Source organism: Eleutherodactylus coqui, chromosome 12, assembly GCF_035609145.1.
Source record: "Eleutherodactylus coqui strain aEleCoq1 chromosome 12, aEleCoq1.hap1, whole genome shotgun sequence".
NCBI classification, from domain to species: Eukaryota; Metazoa; Chordata; class Amphibia; order Anura; family Eleutherodactylidae; genus Eleutherodactylus; species Eleutherodactylus coqui.
Window position 1 is genome coordinate 54,753,373 of NC_089848.1, and position 18,791 is coordinate 54,772,163.

An 18,791-nucleotide genomic window follows, 5' to 3' on the forward strand; every position below is an offset into this window, starting at 1 on the left:
GACACAGGTTAGGAAGACAGGGAAAGGTCAAAACTGGAATACACAAACAGGGGCTTTGTCACAATGGCTATAGGAGACTGATTGCGTAAGTATCCCCCATATGGCCAGAGCTGGATGGGGATTGGTGGGGGATATTTTAGAGGCATGTTCACTGGCCTTTTAAGGGAAGAGGAGGAAGCACGCAGACCCTGCGGTCAGACTTGGGGGACCCAGCAGTGGAGCAGGGATGCCATACAGCGCGTAGAGGATGACAGCACCTGACCACAACCCCAGTAACAGGTGAGCAAAAGTGGCACACTGTGACAAACTGATGATTATAACTGACAAAAGATAGTAAAGGGCTGATGAATAGACCTCCAGGTGCAAAGTTTTTGTGCACTTTTAGGAGCACTGGGGGAGATTCATTAATACTGGTGCACTGTGTGAGTTGTACACCTATAAGTGAGTTGACCATTACCATGCTTATTTACCACTTGTGTTTGCTTGTTTCCTCTTTACCTGTGTGTGTTCTGTGGGTTACTGACCTTTATACTGTTCCCAGTAGCCAGGAACTACCAATGGTGCGGATTTTGACTCTGTTTTGGATGCAAAAATACTATAGAATTTGCTATGGAATTTTCCTCTGCGGACTTTATAGAGCCTTTTAACTACTTGGGAGTTGATTGCATTATTTCTGCTTGTTTGTGAAAATGGGGTTGCTATAGTGGAGTCCTTTGCACCAGGATCGGGATCGTCCAACAGGTGTTGTAGTCCTTTGGGTTCAAGGGCCTACTTGGGTATGGAGTCCTCCACAGGGAACCTAGCATTAACGTCATCCACCAAGCTCAACAACAGTTTCTCTGCTACCATCTTTTCTCCCGCTCTGTATAACCAGTGTTCCTTCTGGTTCTCATCCCTGTGAGGAGTACTAGAACACACACTCATAATGAACTTTTCAACTGAACTTTTAATGTGACACTTGCATTCTCTTTGAATGCTGAGGTGGTACACTCGGTGGAGCATATGAGGTAGTCCCCGTATCGCTGACTCCTCAACTTTTAGGCTCCTCATAGAATCTCGACTCGATCTCTCATCCTGACTAAATTACACACACTCTCTAGGGGTGGGCACCCTGTCTATTTATGTATCACACCCAGGTTACCAGAGCAATATCAACTTATGGCAGGTTGCACCAGCCACAGGTTGTCTCACCCAGTGCTCAGAGGGTACAGGACTTGATCAAAACATTACTTACAGCACAGTCTTAAAGAGACAGCACATATATTATAATCAATGCACCACCTTCTTACAATTGTTTTTCCTTGTAACAAAAAAAGTATGCTAAAGTTTGTTGCGGAAGCAGGGAGCTTAAAAGGGTATTCCCATTTCAGGCAAGATAGGAATACCCCATAGTACACGGCCTCTGGGGTGATTACACTGTTTCCCAGAGCAGTAAATGATAAGGAAATAGCATAGCACTGCCCACTCTGCTGTTTTTGTGCTTCCAACCATGATTTGCTTGTGGCTATTTTTTGAGACAGGAAACGTTCCCAGAGATAGGATCCTTGTCTATCACATTTTTATGCTATATTCTGTAGATATGCCATAAACGTGTAAGATGGGAACAAACCCTTTAATACTGAATCGGCTGGTGCGAATTGTCAACTTTGCTCATGGCTTAGAAAGAAGAGGCTTCTCCTGGTTCATTTGTATCTGCATCCCCGTAAAAGCACAAAACATGTTTATTTTATTCCCTGACTTCAGAGAGATTGAGTATTTCCTATTGCTTGTTGCACCCGGGTGGTTTAATATGACTAGACTCAGCACTGCTCCCTCTTTAATAGGTTGACAATATTTATTGTGCTCCTCTTCGCAGTATCTTTCATCTTCCACTTAATGTTATGTAGAGCAGTAAATTGAACTTTTGTGGGTTTTGCATAAAGACGTAGAACGCAGCTCTGCTGAAATGATTGCAAGACCCAAATGTATTTCTAAGAAATAAAGTTTTATCATTTTGGCCATAAAACTTTGTGGTCAATTGCTTCCTTTATAGGAGCGGTAAGACTGGAACTGACAAGTTCTATATATTCACCAGATGGGGGCAGCAGAGGATTAGGATGATACGATTCGGGAAGCACAAAATATACCTACACTTGTTATAGGAGAAATCCGAAGCAGTATGCATTACCTAAGGATTACAATATTAAATGATTACATTGTAACAGCTGCATTATATCTAGGAAATGCTTGTTTTGCCTTCCACTTTAACAAATGTATTCATTCTTGCTTTCCAGACATAGCTAAATCCTAGGAACACATTAAACTATACCTTTTATTAGCAGCTGAAAGAAAGCGTAGACTTTATATGCAGGTTATAATGGAACAGCATGTGTCTATCTTACCCTGTTCTTTTTTTCTGCTGTCAACACTGTAGAAGATTAGTCATATTTTGTGTGGCATGTATCAAGTCCCTGCATTCATTTCTTGTTTGTTCTACATAAAGAGCAGGTGCATCTTTCCTACCACCTGCACTACCTTTGTTTTCGAGTCAGAGACCGATGACGTCATCGGTGACTTGTGATGCGTTGCTAGGTAGCCGTTAAAATGATATATTTTTAATGACAAGCAACAATTGAAATGACAACATTGACAAAATTGCCATAAATAATGACATCCAAAGGAGGAAAAAAACTCAACCTACGCCCCCCCCACCATCATTTCTTGACTTTCTTAGTTTCTTGTTTTATTTAAAAACCTGCAAAGCCCCATAACCTTTATAAGTAATGTATAATACATAACGTGGCAATCAATAATTTATTTCATTCTTAAAAGCAACTTAGTAGAACTAAGTCACAAAATATGTATCACACCTGAGTGGATGGATTATCCACGTATGGCTTCCCGTAATACTTTAGGTGAAGGTTAATGCGGATTCCTGCAGCATGGGTTAAAGCATGAGCATTCAGAACAACACATGAGCTTTCGGTGACCTATATATGAAATAATTTGTGGCTGAATGTGTTGGCTAATGGTATGGCTATCAGATTTCTTTACTAGTATTCTTAGACGATTGGAAATTGATTTATTTTTTGTGTTCGCCAAGTTAGTTACATTAAAAAAAATTGCTTTTTTAATGAATTTATTGTTTTTTTTATATTTCACATGGCCGTAATTGTAGCATCTTTATTACAGCTACAAGAGAAATAGGGCTCTAGGGTGATCTCATTTGGATTCAGTAGAATCTCAGAGGGCCGTGGTGTATGCAGTTATATTATGACTAAGTGGAATCAGCCTCAGGGCAATTTTTACCCCCTAAACCATCAGATCTTTTATGTTAGGAATCAGAATGGTAAAAATGTTCTTGAGCCATATCCTAGTTCTATCTGTTTCTGGAAAGCTGTATACTCTAGTCATGTGTAGACCTAAAGGGGGTGCATCGTCTTTTGCACCCCTACTAGGATGGGTTGTATAATGTATACATGGACGCCCTTGCTAATTATTGAGCTCAAGTGGTTTAGCCACCCCCATTGTGAACAAGTGCTTAAACTCAAGCACACATAAATATACTGTTACGGTCCAATGACAAAGATTGGTAGTAGAATGGGTTGTATTGAAGCGATCAGTGACTTGCACCATGGCCCTGTCATGGGATGCCACCTACTTTACAAGTCAAGTTGTGACATTGCTCATCTGCTATATCCTAGTCAACATTTGTAAAGTAGATGCAGAAGACGAATTGGAGGGAGCAAATGCATGATAAAGACAGACTAAAGTATTGTGGAAGGCTGTAAAGGATGGTAGGTTGATGGGTATAAGGCAGTAAGGAAGTGTGCCAACCAGATAGATGCTCCACTAAATAGGTGTGAGAAGATGTAGGTCCAAATTGGCATAGAAAACTGGCTACAAGTTGCAACCTCCCAAAAACAACAAAGACAAGGGCTGATATCCAACTTCTCTTTTATTTGAACAGCCAGCTGTACCTGCAAGGATTAACAGTGAGCACACCACATGGGAGATATGTATGCCATCCGGCCATGGAGAGAAGGCACACTATAGCCATGTCATCAGTTTTGGTTGCCTGTTGCACCTGTATTATTCGAAGTGGAAGTGTCTTGTAATAATAACAGCTCCGCCATTAAGCAATCAACATACAAACTCACAGAATGGGTCCACTGAGTGCAAAAGGGTGTGGCATGTAAAAGAGCGCACATCCTCTGTTGCATCGCTCATGAAGAGCTCCAAACTTGCCCCGGAGTGTTCTTTTGGCTAAATGGGCACACATTCTCACAGACCTATAAGCACAGTGCCCCCATAAAAATGTTATTCTATGGTATTTCAGAATAAACACACTTTGAAGTTTGCTTGTTTGACTCAGGAACAGAGCTCCCGAGTCAAAGAAGTGGGCCATGTTGGGCACCCCGTTCTCACAAGAAGGGAAAGAGCTGTCATTTAACATAGTGCAGGCAAGGAGATGCTAGTGTGGCCCACTTCTTTGACTTGGAGCTCAGTTCCCAAGTCACATTTCTAAGTGTGTTTATTCTGAAACACCATAGTTTTTCAGAATAATACTTACATGAGAGATCTGTGCATATCTGTCCCGCGTTCAGACGGCCCATGGTTCAGGCAGCATGAACCCAATGACAGGTGGCCTTTAACATCTCTCATTTTAGAATGGGATGTCCAACAAGCTTATATAAATAGGTGGGGTCTTCAGGGTCTACAAACTTTTGGGCATAGTGTAACTCTCTCCTAATTGTGTAAACTACATATGGAATCTCTCTGACTCAGAGGCTGTTTGTCAGATCCATGTTTTTGTTAAATGATCATTTACAAATTTACCTTGTTGGGTATCACCTAAGTATGAAAATTCCATGCAGCAAGGAAATGGTAGTATCACTACTGGGCACATTGCATGAATGCTTCCAGCACTGCATGCTATTGCTGGGGGATAGAAGGGAGAAAATATCCTCCCGGGGTATGGAACTGGTGGGGTACTGTCAGCTGAGGAAGAGGCGCTAAGAGGAAGATGTGGTAGCAAAAGGAGAAACAGAGGGGGATAGAGGTAACAATATATTACAAGTGTGGTTGGGGGGTGAGGGTGCGGGGGCAAAGGGAGAGGAAGAGCCATGTGGGAAAAGTGCGCTGTCAAAGCAGGAAACTAAGGGTGAATAATCTGTATTAATAATAATAATGGCCCCAGAATTAGAGCCGGAGAATGGGGAGAGAAATATGATGTAATTTGATGGACCTGTAAATCTGAAGCATTAGAGGCAAATCATCTGTGAAAGAACCTCCTTGATTGTCTGGTTTACAATAAGTAGAGAATGAAATTTACACAATCGAAGAAAACAGCATCAGCACACCACACCTCTGCTGCTGCACACCCCTAATACTCTGGCTGTAGGGCTTGCAAGCGTTTCCAGACCCTTTCTTAAAGCACCAGTGCGCACTCCCTGATCGAGTCCCCTGCCAATCACCAGCCATTTCCTGCTATATTAGGCATCCTCCCCTCATAACTAAGCAATTTGGTCTCATACTATCAATTGTGTCAAAGCTCTAGTTAGTGTATATTTTGGTTGTGACCATTGCCTGACTGACTATTCTGACTTCTGACCTCGGCTCTGTATTCTGGACTTTGTTCTTCCTTGCAGCCTGCCCTAACCTTTAACCTGGACTGCGTTAATGCACCTGTGCTACCAGCTCTGACAATAGCCTGTATTCCTGCAAGACCTCTGTTCAGACCTTTAGGTACCGTGCCTCGGTCTAGTGTAGCATCAGTAGCCACTCTACTGGGACTATGTGAATGAGTAACGGCTTAGGACCCAACAGCAAATACCGCATCCTGCTTGAAGGGGCCAAAGGTGAAAACCAGGGCTTCCAAGGTGCTTCCCAGAAAACCGAAAATCAAACAGGTGTATGGCAAGGCAGATCCACATCTGCCTGACTGAGAATTAATTGGACTAAGGTTTTAACATGTGTTTATATTATAAACACTGTGCAAATGCTTTCACATGAGACACATATGATATCTAAAATACATTCTGTTATTAAAAGGAGCTGTTCCACAAAAAAAACATTATTTATTGTAAAATCCAGTCATAATTGTAGAATTTTTTGCATTTACACTTATTTGAATTTGAACGTTGTTATAACATCAGAACTCAGTTGTTACGTGTGCTGCTGAGACATGTTGTACTACTGTGCTTCCAGCAGCACAGCACTCTCAGGATTAATTGATTGAGCTGGCTGGGTGTGGTTCTTCCTGCTAGCCAATGTCCTGGGTCTGTGCTCACATATAAACCCAGCTCCTGGTCAGCCTCTGTATGGCCCCTAGGGTGAGCAATCATGAATCCTTGACTGTTGAAGTTTGCTGTGTGACCTGCTATCTGTGTTTTGTTGCAGCTTGCTGTGTGATCTGTGCCTTGCGGTTTATGTCCGTTTGTACGTTTATTTTGTGTCCGTTTAGTCTGCTGAGTTTGTTTGCTGTGTAGCCAACCACCTTTAGCTGTGCTGCTAGGAAGCCTAGAACTACAGATCCCAGCAGCACATGTAAGAGTACCACTTTTATATTCTGTTAGTTTTGTGTTAGCTTGCTGTGTGACCTGCTATCTGTGTCCTGTCCTGTTGCAGCGTGCTGTGTGAACTGTTGCTTGTGCTGCTGAGACATGTTGTACTACTGTGCTTCCAGCAGCACAGCACTCTGAGGGTTAATTGAGCTGGCTGGGTGTGGTACTTCCTGCTAGCCAATCTCCTGGGTCTGTGCTCACATATAAACCCAGCCAACCACCTGTAGCTGTGCTGCTAGGAAGCCCAGAACTACAGATCCCAGCAGCACATGTAACATCAGTGCTGTCCTGATTGTCATTCTTGGCTTACCCAAAATTCATGTAATTTCATACTGATTATAACAACTACATTCAGGGTGGTTTCACACCTGCGTTGAGGGGGGCAGGAAAAGGCAATCCTTGTAGCCAAATGACTCTGTCTCTGGATGGAACCGAAAAGTGTCAGACAGACTCCATTGACTATAATGGGGTCCATCCACTTTCCGCCCAGCTGCCAAGCTTTTGGACAGTATTTTGAGACGGATATGTGACGGTACTTCTGGCCGGAGGATCCAACGTAGATGTGAAACCTGCCTTAGTTACATGTTATATATGTCAAACAGTTATATAAGTTTATGTCCAAGAAACTATTCGGTACATTCACATATTATGATCCTTTTAGGTTACATTAATTAAACAAAGATGTGAATCATAGAGATTATTTGAACAGTTTCAAATGGCAATTCACAGGTAAATGTTAGGATTTTATTCCAAATTTCTCATCTAACAAGATGTTCAATGTTCATTCCAAAAGCCTGTGACATTTAATATGAAAACTGTCGGTTTTCTTATGCTGCCGTTTCTTGAAATGAACATAAGACGCCTGTGTATGGAGCTGTCACCGGAGGACTTTGGTACCATGCAGTGTCTGTCACTTGTCTCTTTATCCAATGATTAGGTCACTATGTGCCCATAGATTTTCTACTATATTCAATTGCACCCTAAGAATCTGACATTTAGCAAGTTTTAATAATTCCTTCAGACCTAATAAAATGGATCTTGAAGAAAAAGTAAACATTCTGCTAAAGCAACAAAGAAGAGTTGTGGGTTCTCAGTAGTCAACAATAATGTTAGCAATTTCATACTTTTCGTAGATCAGTAAATAATTAAAGGGCTTGTACCGAAATATAAAGTTATTCCCTATCTGCAGGATTGAGGATAACTTTATGATCAAGGGGGGTCTGACTGATGGGACCCCCCAGTGATCCTGAGAATGAGGGCCATGATGGTGCCCGCATTAATAAAGCTTCGATTACACATGCATGCCACCGCTCAATACCTTTCACTATATACCAAAGAAAGTTTAAAAGCTGGGTATAGGGCGCAACCTGTAGACATATTTGAGCATACAATGGTATTATTGCCTAACATCTCTGTCTATTTTAAAACCAGCATTTCGAGGCCATAAAAGCATCAACTTCTCCAAGGGCAACATGCTCCTGATGTGTGGTCACAGCAAATGCTGAGGAAGAGGCTTTTATGGCCTCGAAACGTGCATATGTGCTGATTTTAAAATAAACAGAGAAGTTAAGCAATAATGCCATTGTGTGCTCATATATGTCTACAGGTTGTACCCTATGCCCAGTTTTTAAATCTTATTTGGTATATATTGTGTATACATCTACCCTAAGGCCTCATATCCACGGGCAAAAGAAGAATTAAAATCCGCAGCGGATTTTAACTCTTCTCCTGCCCACGGATCCGCCCCCCATAGTGATGCATTGACCACCCGCGAGTAGATAACTACCCGCGGATGGTCAATAAAAGTGATTTAAAAAAAAAATGGAGCATGAAAAAATCTGGACCATGCTCCATTTTCGTGCGGGTCTCCCGCGGGGACGGCTCCCGTGGGCTTCTATTGAAGCCTATGGAAGCCGTCCGGATCCGCGGGAGACCAAAATCGGAATTTACTCACCTGCTCCGGATCTTCCCTTCGCCGCGGCTTCATCTTCTCTCCGTCGCAGCCGGATCTGTTTTTTTCAGACCGGCGCATGCGCGGGGCACGCAACCGACGTGCCCTGCGCATCTGCCGGGCCGAAGAAAGAAGATCCGGCCACGACGTAGAGAAGATGAAGCCGCAGCGAAGGGAAGATCTGGAGCGTGCGAGAGGTAAGTTTATTCTTATTTTTATGCCTCATGTCCGCGGGGCAGGAGGGACCCGCTACGGATTCCCCATGGAGAATCCGTAGCGGGCCTGATTTTCCCCATGGACATAAGGCCTTAAGGTTAAGACGGTCGGTTAGGGTTGACTGCATCTATTATAAAGAGAACAGTCCCTCATTAAGGACCCTATTTTTACACACATCTGCAGAGGATATAGTCCTACTTTCTTTCATTTGGGTTTCTTCACCTTCCTTTTCTCCATATTTTCCTTTCTTTTCAGTGACTGCACCGGAAGTTGCTGGCACAGTCATTGTGGTACAACCCCACCAAGCTTGTATTATTGGTCAAATTTGACAATTATTGAATTACCTGTCCCTACCAAGAAAAGAAACAGGAATGTGTTATTTGTAAATCAGTCCTATCATATTGTCATAATACACATAGATAGAAACAAATAGTAAAATGGTCCATCTATTGGGAAATAACTGAGTAGTATGTAATAATTGCGATCACTGAACCACCTGGAATAGATGGGAAGATGGAGTGCAGGTGGTTTAGTGATAGTATATAAGCCAGGTACCCTTCTTTCCCATTCATGTGAAGGCTCAATAGCCTAAATAGAGATGTCTATAGAGCTAGGTACCCATCCATTAAGGTTCGCCTTGATGCGGCGGATGGGCATACATGGATTAGATCAAGTCTTTCACCAAGAACCTTGCATTTTTATGCGGTTAGTGCAAAGAATCATTATGCATTTGTTTGCAGATATTAAGTGTGTATGAGTGCTGAAGAACATGTTTGTTACTGTATTTCTTGCAGCCGTGGCTTATTGTGCACCTTCACACTTAATTTATTTGTTGGATGTGCAGACTTTTGTTTTCCAAAAGTCCAGTACAGTCACCAGGCATCAGCAAGCCACTCTGGACTTTTTTGGAAACAAGAGTGAGAACACATTATTCCATAGTAATATCTACTGGGACTTCAACAGTTATTTTAATGAGTGGTTTAATATTCCAATAGACACAATTCAGCACTACTATGAGTCCATTCCAAATCAAATTTAAGCCGTATTAACTTTGACAGACGATCCTACAGATTATTAATAAAAAATCTCATGAAACATCTAGGTGTTTCCATTATATGATAAACCCCTCTATTTGATTCACCCACTACAACGTTTCAGTCCACACACTAGGAATTTTCTTAGAAAAGTGGGCTGAAACATCACCCTGGATGAAAATAAAATGTTGTAATTTATACCCTGGGAGTGCTGTGAAGTTTGTGGTCGTGGTCTCTCTCTCTCTCTCTCTCTCTCTCTCAGTGTCCTCCAGGGGGGTGGGGGCGGCAACGACACACTGGATTCAAAAGTGCATAAAAAATTACTTTAGTTTTTATTTTAACGTATGCTTCCAGGCAGCAAAACATCAACACAAAAGTCCATGCAATATAACATATGCAATGCTGCAATACACAGGATGCGCTGAGGTTTCTCCAGGTCCTGCTGTGAAGTGGTATTCCCACCTCAGGCTGTCAGACACTGACTCCTTGGAAGCTGCAGCCTTTTATGTCCCAGTAACAGGGTCAGTGCCTACAGCTGAGTTTCCTAAGGACTAGGGTGAAGTTGTGAACTGGACCGCCACCTTGTCCAGACTAAGAGCCTGGGAGGGAGATATACTCCATCCACAACTTCACCCTTTAACTGACTACATATTCCCCCCCACTTCTCCCGACCGGAGGGCTGGGCCTTTTTGGTGATCAGACAATGCACCCTAGACAAGGCATCAGCATTACCTTGTGACTTGCCTGGTCTATATTCGAGGGTGAACTTGAAGTTCTGAAGTGAAAGAAACCACCTCGTCACCCTCACATTCTTTTCCTTATTTTGCTTCATCCAGGTCAAGGCGGCATGGTCTGACACCAATTTGAACTCTCTCCCAAAGAGATAGTACCTTAACGTTTCCAGTGCCCATTTTACGGCTAAACATTCACAATCAACAATAGCATAATTCTTCTCTGCAGGAGATAGTTTCTGGCTTAAATACAGGACAGGATGTTCTTCCCTATTTATGGACTGGGACAACACTGCACCCAACCTTACATTAGAAGCATCTGTCTGCACAATAAACTCTTTCGAGAAGTCGGCCCGTATTAATACTGGCTGTTGGCAAAGGGAAGACTTTAAATTTTGAAAGGCCTGCTCGGCCTCGGCTGTCCATTCCACCATTACCGACTTGCCACCTTTTGTCAAGTCTGTAAGTGGTGCTGCAATGGAGGCAAAATTAGGCACGAACCTAGGGTAGTACCCAGTCATTCCTAAAAAAGCTCTGACCTGTTTTTTTGTTAAAGGTCTAGGTCATGCCTGTATGACCTCTACCTTGTTGACCTGGGGTTTAATGACGCCATGGCCAATAACATAGCCAAAGTACTTGCTTTCTCCAGGGCTAGTGCACATTTTCCAGGGTTTAAGGTTAAACCTGCCCCTTTTATGGCATCCATGACCGCCTGTACTTTGCCAAGGTGACTCTCCCAATCGGTACTATATACTACGACATCTTCTAGGTACGCGGCAAAATAGTTATGGTGAGACCTCAAAATCCGATCCATTAACCCTTGAAAAGTAGCAGGCGCACCATGTAATCCAAACAGCATGTCTTTGTACTGAAACTCTGAGGTTGAGAAGGCCGTTTTCTCTTTGGCCTTGTCAGTCAGAGGTATTTGTCAGTACCCTTTAGTAAGATCAAGTGTGGGGATATATCTGGCACTACCCAGTCTCTCAATTAATTCATAAACCCTGGGCATGGGATACGCATCATATTGGAGATTTCGTTTAACTTCCTGAAATCATTGCAAAGCCTCCAAGTACCATCTGGTTTTGGGACTAACACAATGGGGCTTGACCACTTTCTTTTTGATTCCTCTATCACTCCTAATTCCAGCATGTGCTTAACCTCAACAGAAACTGCTTCCCTACGTGCTTCTCTAATGCTATACGGTTTTAAGTTTACCTTCATTCCGGGTTCAGTTATGATATTATGTCTTATGACGTGTGTACGACCGGGCAGGTCAGAGAATTTGTCTCGGTTTCTTTGCAGGAACTCTTTTGCCTCCTGCCGTTGGCACACCGAGAGGGCCTCACCTACTCTAACATCGAGCAGGGAGGGCTGCAGCCCACTTCTCCTGATGTTAGAGGTAGCCAAAGCTTCTCTATGCTTCCAGAGTTTTATTAAATTAACATGGTACACCTGATACAGCTTCCTTTTCCCCGGCTGGTGCACTCTATAGTTTACATCGCCTACCTTCTCAACGATTTCGTAGGGACCCTGCCATCTAGCGAGGAATTTACTCTCTACAGTAGGCACCAAGATGAGAACTCGGCCACCGAGACTAAAAGTTCTCACTCTGGCAGAACGATTGTACACTCTGCTTTGGGTCTCTTGTGCCCTCTACAAGTGTTCCTTGACAATGGGTATTACAGTATTAATGCGGTCTGCATCCGAGACACGTGCTCTATGACGCTCCTATAGGGAATAGACTCGGTCCCCCAGGTTTCTGTGGCTATATCCAACAATCCTCTGGGGTGCCGACCATATAGCAACTCAAATGGCAAGAAGCTTGTGGAAGCCTGTGGTACTTCCCGTATGGAGAATATGAGATAAGGTAACAGACGATCCCAGTCCCGACCATCTTTCTGTACTACCCGCTTCAGCATTTGCTTCAGGGTCTTATTGAACCTCTCCACCAACCCATCCATCTGAGGATCGTATACTGAGGTTTGTATGTGATCAATTTTAAAAAGTTGGCTCAATTCTTTCGTTACTTTGGACATGAAGGGGGTCCCTTGGTCCATGAGGATTTCCTTGGGAAGACCTATTCTGGAGAACATAAGGGACAACTCTCGTGCAATGTTTTTGGCAGTAGGGCTTCTTAAAGGGATTGCCTCAAGGTACCGAGTGGCATAATCTAACATGACCAAAATGTATTGATGTCCTCTAGCTGACTTGACTATGGGATATACTAAATCCATTCTAATTCTTTCAAAGGGAACCTCTATGATCGGGAGAGGCACTAAGGGACTGCAGAAGTGCGACACAGGAGTGGTGATCTGACTGGTGGGCCACGACTCACAGTACTCCTTTATGTCCTTGTATACCCCTGGCCAGAAGAACCTTTGAAGAATTCTATCCTACGTTTTATCAGTTCCTAAATGTCCTCCTAATACATGATTATGTGCTAAGTCTAGCACCTTGCGCCTGTACGGCTTCGGCATGACCAACTGTTCCCTTACTTGTTTTGTTATTCTAGACAACAAGTTATTATTCATGGTTGTTCAGAACTTGGTTCCTGTAACACACCATTTATCACTACACCATTTTCTTTTGCATTGATAAGCATGTGGTCCCTTAACTTGGCTGTCCCAAAGTTCCCAGGCGCATCCTCCAGATTGGACACATCCTGAACCCAACCGGTAGACATCCTCTTCAGCATCATCTCCAGCCAAGACTTGTAAAGGAAAAGTTACATCCTCTGGTTCAACGTCCACATTTACCCCACTATCCTGCGGAGGTGTAAGGTCAACTGGGTTTGCGTCAGTCTCTTTAGAAGGGATTATCATTTTTCCCCACAAGTCCCAGAATACAGGGAAATTGCGTCCCAATATCATGCTGTGCATTAAGCCTTTGACAACATCTACATCGTAGGTCACAGTTCCGACATGAGTCTCTAAGTTGCACTGCGCCATAGGATACACCCTGGTATCACCGTGTATACATACCACACTTATGTGCTTACCTGGTATGAAGCCTTCTGCTATCAGGCTAGCATGCGCTAAGGTGACTAGGCTACCCGAGTCCAGTGGAGCCTCCACAGAATGGTGGTTTACACTTGTGCGACACAGTTGTGGCTCAGTCTCTGTGAGGCATTGCAATTAGGCCTTGCGAACAAGAACTGGTGCCAAGCACCATCACACTCCATAGGCTCATTGGTCATAGTGCACTGAGCCAACACATGCCCGAGCCCCTGGCATCTCTAGCACCTCAAAGGCCCTGGTTTCCTTGGCATAGAAGACTGGTTGGGGCTATCAGCACCTTTTAACTCAAACGGTGCCCCTTCCGGTGGCCCAACCTCCTTCCCGTCATGCAACAGCTTTCCCCCGGCATTTAGTGGTCTCTTACCCCGTGTAAGCCTGGAACTCTTAGCGGGACAAGTAGTCTGGACCGAATGGACGTCCCGGAGGTAGTTCTCAGTCGCAGTGTAGCTGTCAACCAGATCTACCAGCTGGTTAGCATCCTTGGGTCCTCCATGGCCTACCCAGCATTGCATATCTGCCGGCAGGGCACGGGTATACTGATCCACCACAACCTTATTGACCATCTGGGCGGGTGTACACACGTCCGGTTCCAGCCATTTTTTTTACCAGATGGTATAGGTCAAACATCTGCGACCTGGATGATTGGCCGGACTTTCAGCCCCAATTATACACTCTTAGAAACCGTAACACCCAGACGAGCCAGGATCTCTGCTTTTAACCTGGCGTAGTCGGTTACCTCGTGAGCACTGAGGTCGTGGTATGCCTTTTGTGGTTCCGCAGTGAGGAACGGTGCTAGAACCTCGACCCACTCAGCCTTGGAGAGTTTCTCTCATTCGGCAGTTCTCTTAAACACCATCAGATAGGCCTCAACATCATCATCAGGTGTCATCTTTTGCAGAAATTTTTGCACAGTCTCTCTGGGCCTGGCCGTAGTTGGAGCTCCGTCCTTCCTCAAGGCAGGATGTTTTAGGAGGACATCTGTGAGCCGGTCCATCTGCACCAACAGCTCCTCCATAGCTGGGGTTAGTGCTTGCATCGCAATTGCAGTCTTTACCCAGGACATTCCCCAGGTGCCGTGCTGTTGCCCTCAGCAGTCAGGATTGCTGCCCACATCCAAACACCAAATGTAACAGTGTCTTCCAAGGGGTGGGGGTGACAACGACACACTAAACTCAAAAGTGCATAAAAACTTACTTCAGTTTTTATTTTTATGTATGCTTCCAGGCAACAAAACCGCAACGCAAAAGTCCATGCATTATAACATATGCAATGCTGCACCCAGAGGGGGCTCTGAGGTTTCTCCAGGTTCTGCTGTGAAGTAGTATTCCCACCTCAGGCTGTCAGACACTGACTCCTTGGAAGCTGCAGCCTTTTATGCCCCAGTAATGGGGTCAGTGCCTACAGCTGAGCTTCCTAAGGACTAGGATGAAGTTGTGGACTGGACCGCCACCCTGTCCAGACTAAGACTATATATAAATAAATAAATAATAAAAAAAAAAAATTATATATATATATATATATATATATATATATATATATATATATATATATATATATATATATATAACAACCATTTAAGTTTGTGCTGTAAAGAGCTCTGTTATGGTTCCTATAGTTATGTAATCTGGGTGGTATAAGGGCGACCTGTACAGGACGTCCTACATCACTGCAGTTTGTGTATTTCTCTATGGAGTGTTGCATGTGACTTCCTATTGGCTGCAGAAGTCAGATGGGAGATCTGGAGGACTTCAGATAATAGAGAACTGCAAACTGGAGAGCAATTCCAGTAGTAATTAAGAGAGACTGCATTGCCAGGAGAGAGAGAGAGAGAGAGAGCTGCCAAAGGAGTTAGGCGTTCCACAAGAAGGGAGGCAACCAGTGTTTAAGATGTGCAACTCCATAAATGCCAGAACTGACGTCACTGAGAGAACAAAGCTGCAGGGACTACAGCTAAAGAGACTGCTACAAAGGATTGACATTGTCCTACAGCTATGCAGACATCTAAAGTTGTGTCAGCTGCATTACAGTTCAGAACACATTGGAGATATGTAAGTGAGGTCGGTCCTCAGGAAAAGACATGTGCAAATGGGTAGTAACTTAAAAGCAGGTTTGCCAGTTGAAGTACACAAAACTGAGCCAACACCAGAGGAACACACATTCATCCTCCAGTTACGGACAAGTTATTGGATAACACTTACACTACTTTCGGACTGTGTGCGAGCGACCGCCATTGCTGGATTGAAACGTGTGCTGGTACTACCACGTGTTCTACAGTTGAAGTGTTTTGCCTATCTTTGTTATTTATAAAAGATTGTTACCATAGCCCGCTCACATTACAGTTAAGCATACTCTTAGTTAGAATTGGTTAGGTTATCTATAGAGATGAGCGAACGTACTCGTCCGAGCTTGATACTCGTTCGAGTACTAGCGTGTTCGAGATGCTCGTTACTCGTGACGAGTACCACGCGATGTTCGGGTTACTTTCACTTTCATCTCTGAGACGTTAGCGCGCTTTTCTGGCCAATAGAAAGACAGGGAAGGCATTACAACTTCCCCCTGCGACGTTCAAGCCCTATACCACCCCCCTGCAGTGAGTGGCTGGCGAGATCAGGTGTCACCCGAGTATAAAAATCGGCCCCTCCCGCGGCTCGCCACAGATGCGTTCTGACATAGAGGAGGGAAAGTGCTGTCTTGGTGGAGCTGCTATAGGGAGAGTGTTAGGAGTATTTTAGGCTTCAAGAACCCCAACGGTCCTTCTTAGGGCCACATCTGACCGTGTGCAGTACTGTGGAGGCTGCTTTTTACAGTGTTGCACTTTTTTTTTTTTTTGGTATATCGGCCGTGCAGAGCATTGCGCCCTGCAGTAATTAGACATAGTGCAGGGCCAGTAGTGGTGAGGCAGGGACAGAACACATATATTGTGAGGCAGGGACAGAAGACATATTGATTGAATATAGGCAGTGGGTCTTTGCAAAAACATTTGGGGAAAAAAATCTATTTGGGCTGCCTGTGACTGTCCTCAGTGTTCTGGGTCTGTGCTGGGTGTAGTAGTCCTCCTAATTCATACGCAGCCAGCTAAGTGTTACAGCAGGCTTGCGCAAAATTATTCCCTGGCTCTGTCTGGGCTGTTAAATCACCGCTGTATTGCAGTCCACAGTGCAACACTCTGCAGTTCTTTGACATACTCCAGGGCCAGAAGTGGTGACGCAGAGAGAGAAGAGATATATTGATTGAATATAGGCAGTGGGCCTTTGCAAAAACATTTGGGGAAAAAAATCTATTTGGGCTGCCTGTGACTGTCCTCAGTGTTCTGGGTCTCTGCTGGGTGTAGTAGTCCTCCTAATTCATACGCAGCCAGCTAAGTGTTACAGCAGGCTTGCGCAAAATTATTTCCTGGCTCTGTCTGGGCTGTTAAATCACCGCTGTATTGCAGTCCACAGTGCAACACTCTGCAGTTCTTTGACATACTCCAGGACCAGAAGTGGTGACGCAGAGAGAGAAGAGATATATTGATTGAATATAGGCAGTGGGCCTTTGCAAAAACATTTGGGGAAAAAAATCTATTTGGGCTGCCTGTGACTGTCCTCAGTGTTCTGGGTCTCTGCTGGGTGTAGTAGTCCTCCAAATTATTTCCTGGCGTTCCGTAAGCGAAGTCAGCCTTCAACCACAGGCCAATAAGCGGCACATTTAATTACAGCGTTCTGTTTCTGCACTACTGGTAATACACCATGCTGAGGGGTAGGGGTAGGCCTAGAGGACGTGGACGCGGGCGAGGACGCGGAGGCCCAAGTCAGGGTGTGGGCACAGGCCGAGCCAGTGCGGTGGCCAGGGGTAGAGGCAGGGCCAGACCGAATAATCCACCAACTGTTTCCCAAAGCGCCCCCTCGCGCCATGCCACCCTGCAGAGGTCAAGGTGCTCAACGGTGTGGCAGTTTTTCACAGAGACGCCTGACGACCGACGAACAGTGGTGTGCAACCTTTGTCGCGCCAAGATCAGCTGGGGAGCCACCACCACCAGCATGCGCAGGCATATGATGGCCAAGCACCCTACAAGGTGGGACGAAGGCCGTTCACCGCCTCCGGTTTGCACCACTGCCTCTCCCCCTGTGCCCCAACCTGCCACTGAGATCCAACCCCCCTCTGAGGACACAGGCACGAGTGCCTACCGGCCTGCACCCACACCCTCACCTCCGCTGTCCTCGGTCCCATCCAGCAATGTCTCTCAGCGCAGCGTCCAGACGTCGCTAGCGCCACTGTTTGAGCGCGAGCGCAAGTACGCCGCCACGCACCCGCACGCTCAAGCGTTAAACGTGCACATTGCCAAATTGATCAGCCTGGAGATGTTGCCGTATAGGCTTGTGGAAATGGAGGCTTTCAGAAGCATGATGGCGGCGGCGGCCCCGCGCTACTCGGTTCCCAATCGCCACTACTTTTCCCGATGTGCCGTCCCAGCCCTGCACGACCACGTCTCCCGCAACATTGTACGCGCCCTCACCAACGTGGTTACTGCCAAGGTCCACTTAACAACAAACACGTGGACAAGCACAGGCGGGCAGGGCCACTATATCTCCCTGACGGCACATTGGGTGAATTTAGTGGAGGCTGGGACAGAGTCAGAGCCTGGGACCGCTCACGTCCTACCCACTCCCCGAATTGCGTGCCCCAGCTCGGTGGTGGTATCTGCGTCGGTGTATGCTTCCTCCACTAAACCACCCTCCTCCTCCTCCTACGCAACCTCTGTCTCGCAATCAAGATGTGTCAGCAGCAGCACGTCGCCAGCAGTCGGTGTCGCGCGGCATTGCAGCACAGCGGTGGGCAAGCGTCAGCAGGCCGTGCTGAAACTACTCAGCTTAGGAGAGAAGAGGCAGACGGCCCACGAACTGCTGCAGGGTCTGACAGAGCAGACCGATCCCTGGCTTGCGCCGCTGAGCCTCCAACCGGGCATGGTCGTGTGTGACAACGGCCGTAAGCTGGTGGCGGCTCTGCAGCTCAGCAGCCTCACGCACGTGCCATGCCTGGCCCATGTCTTTAATTAGGTGGTTCAGCGCTTTCTGAAAAGCTACCCACACTTGTCATACCTGCTCGGAAAGGTGCGCTGGGTCAGCGCACATTTCCTCAACTCCAAGACGGACGCTGCCACCCTGCGGACCCTGCAACATCGGTTTCATCTGCCAGTGCACCGATTGCTGTGCGACGTGCCCACACAGTGGAACTCTACACTCCACATGTTGGCCAGACTCTATGAGCAGCGTAGAGCTATTGCGGAATACCAACTCCAACATGGGCAGCGTAGTGGG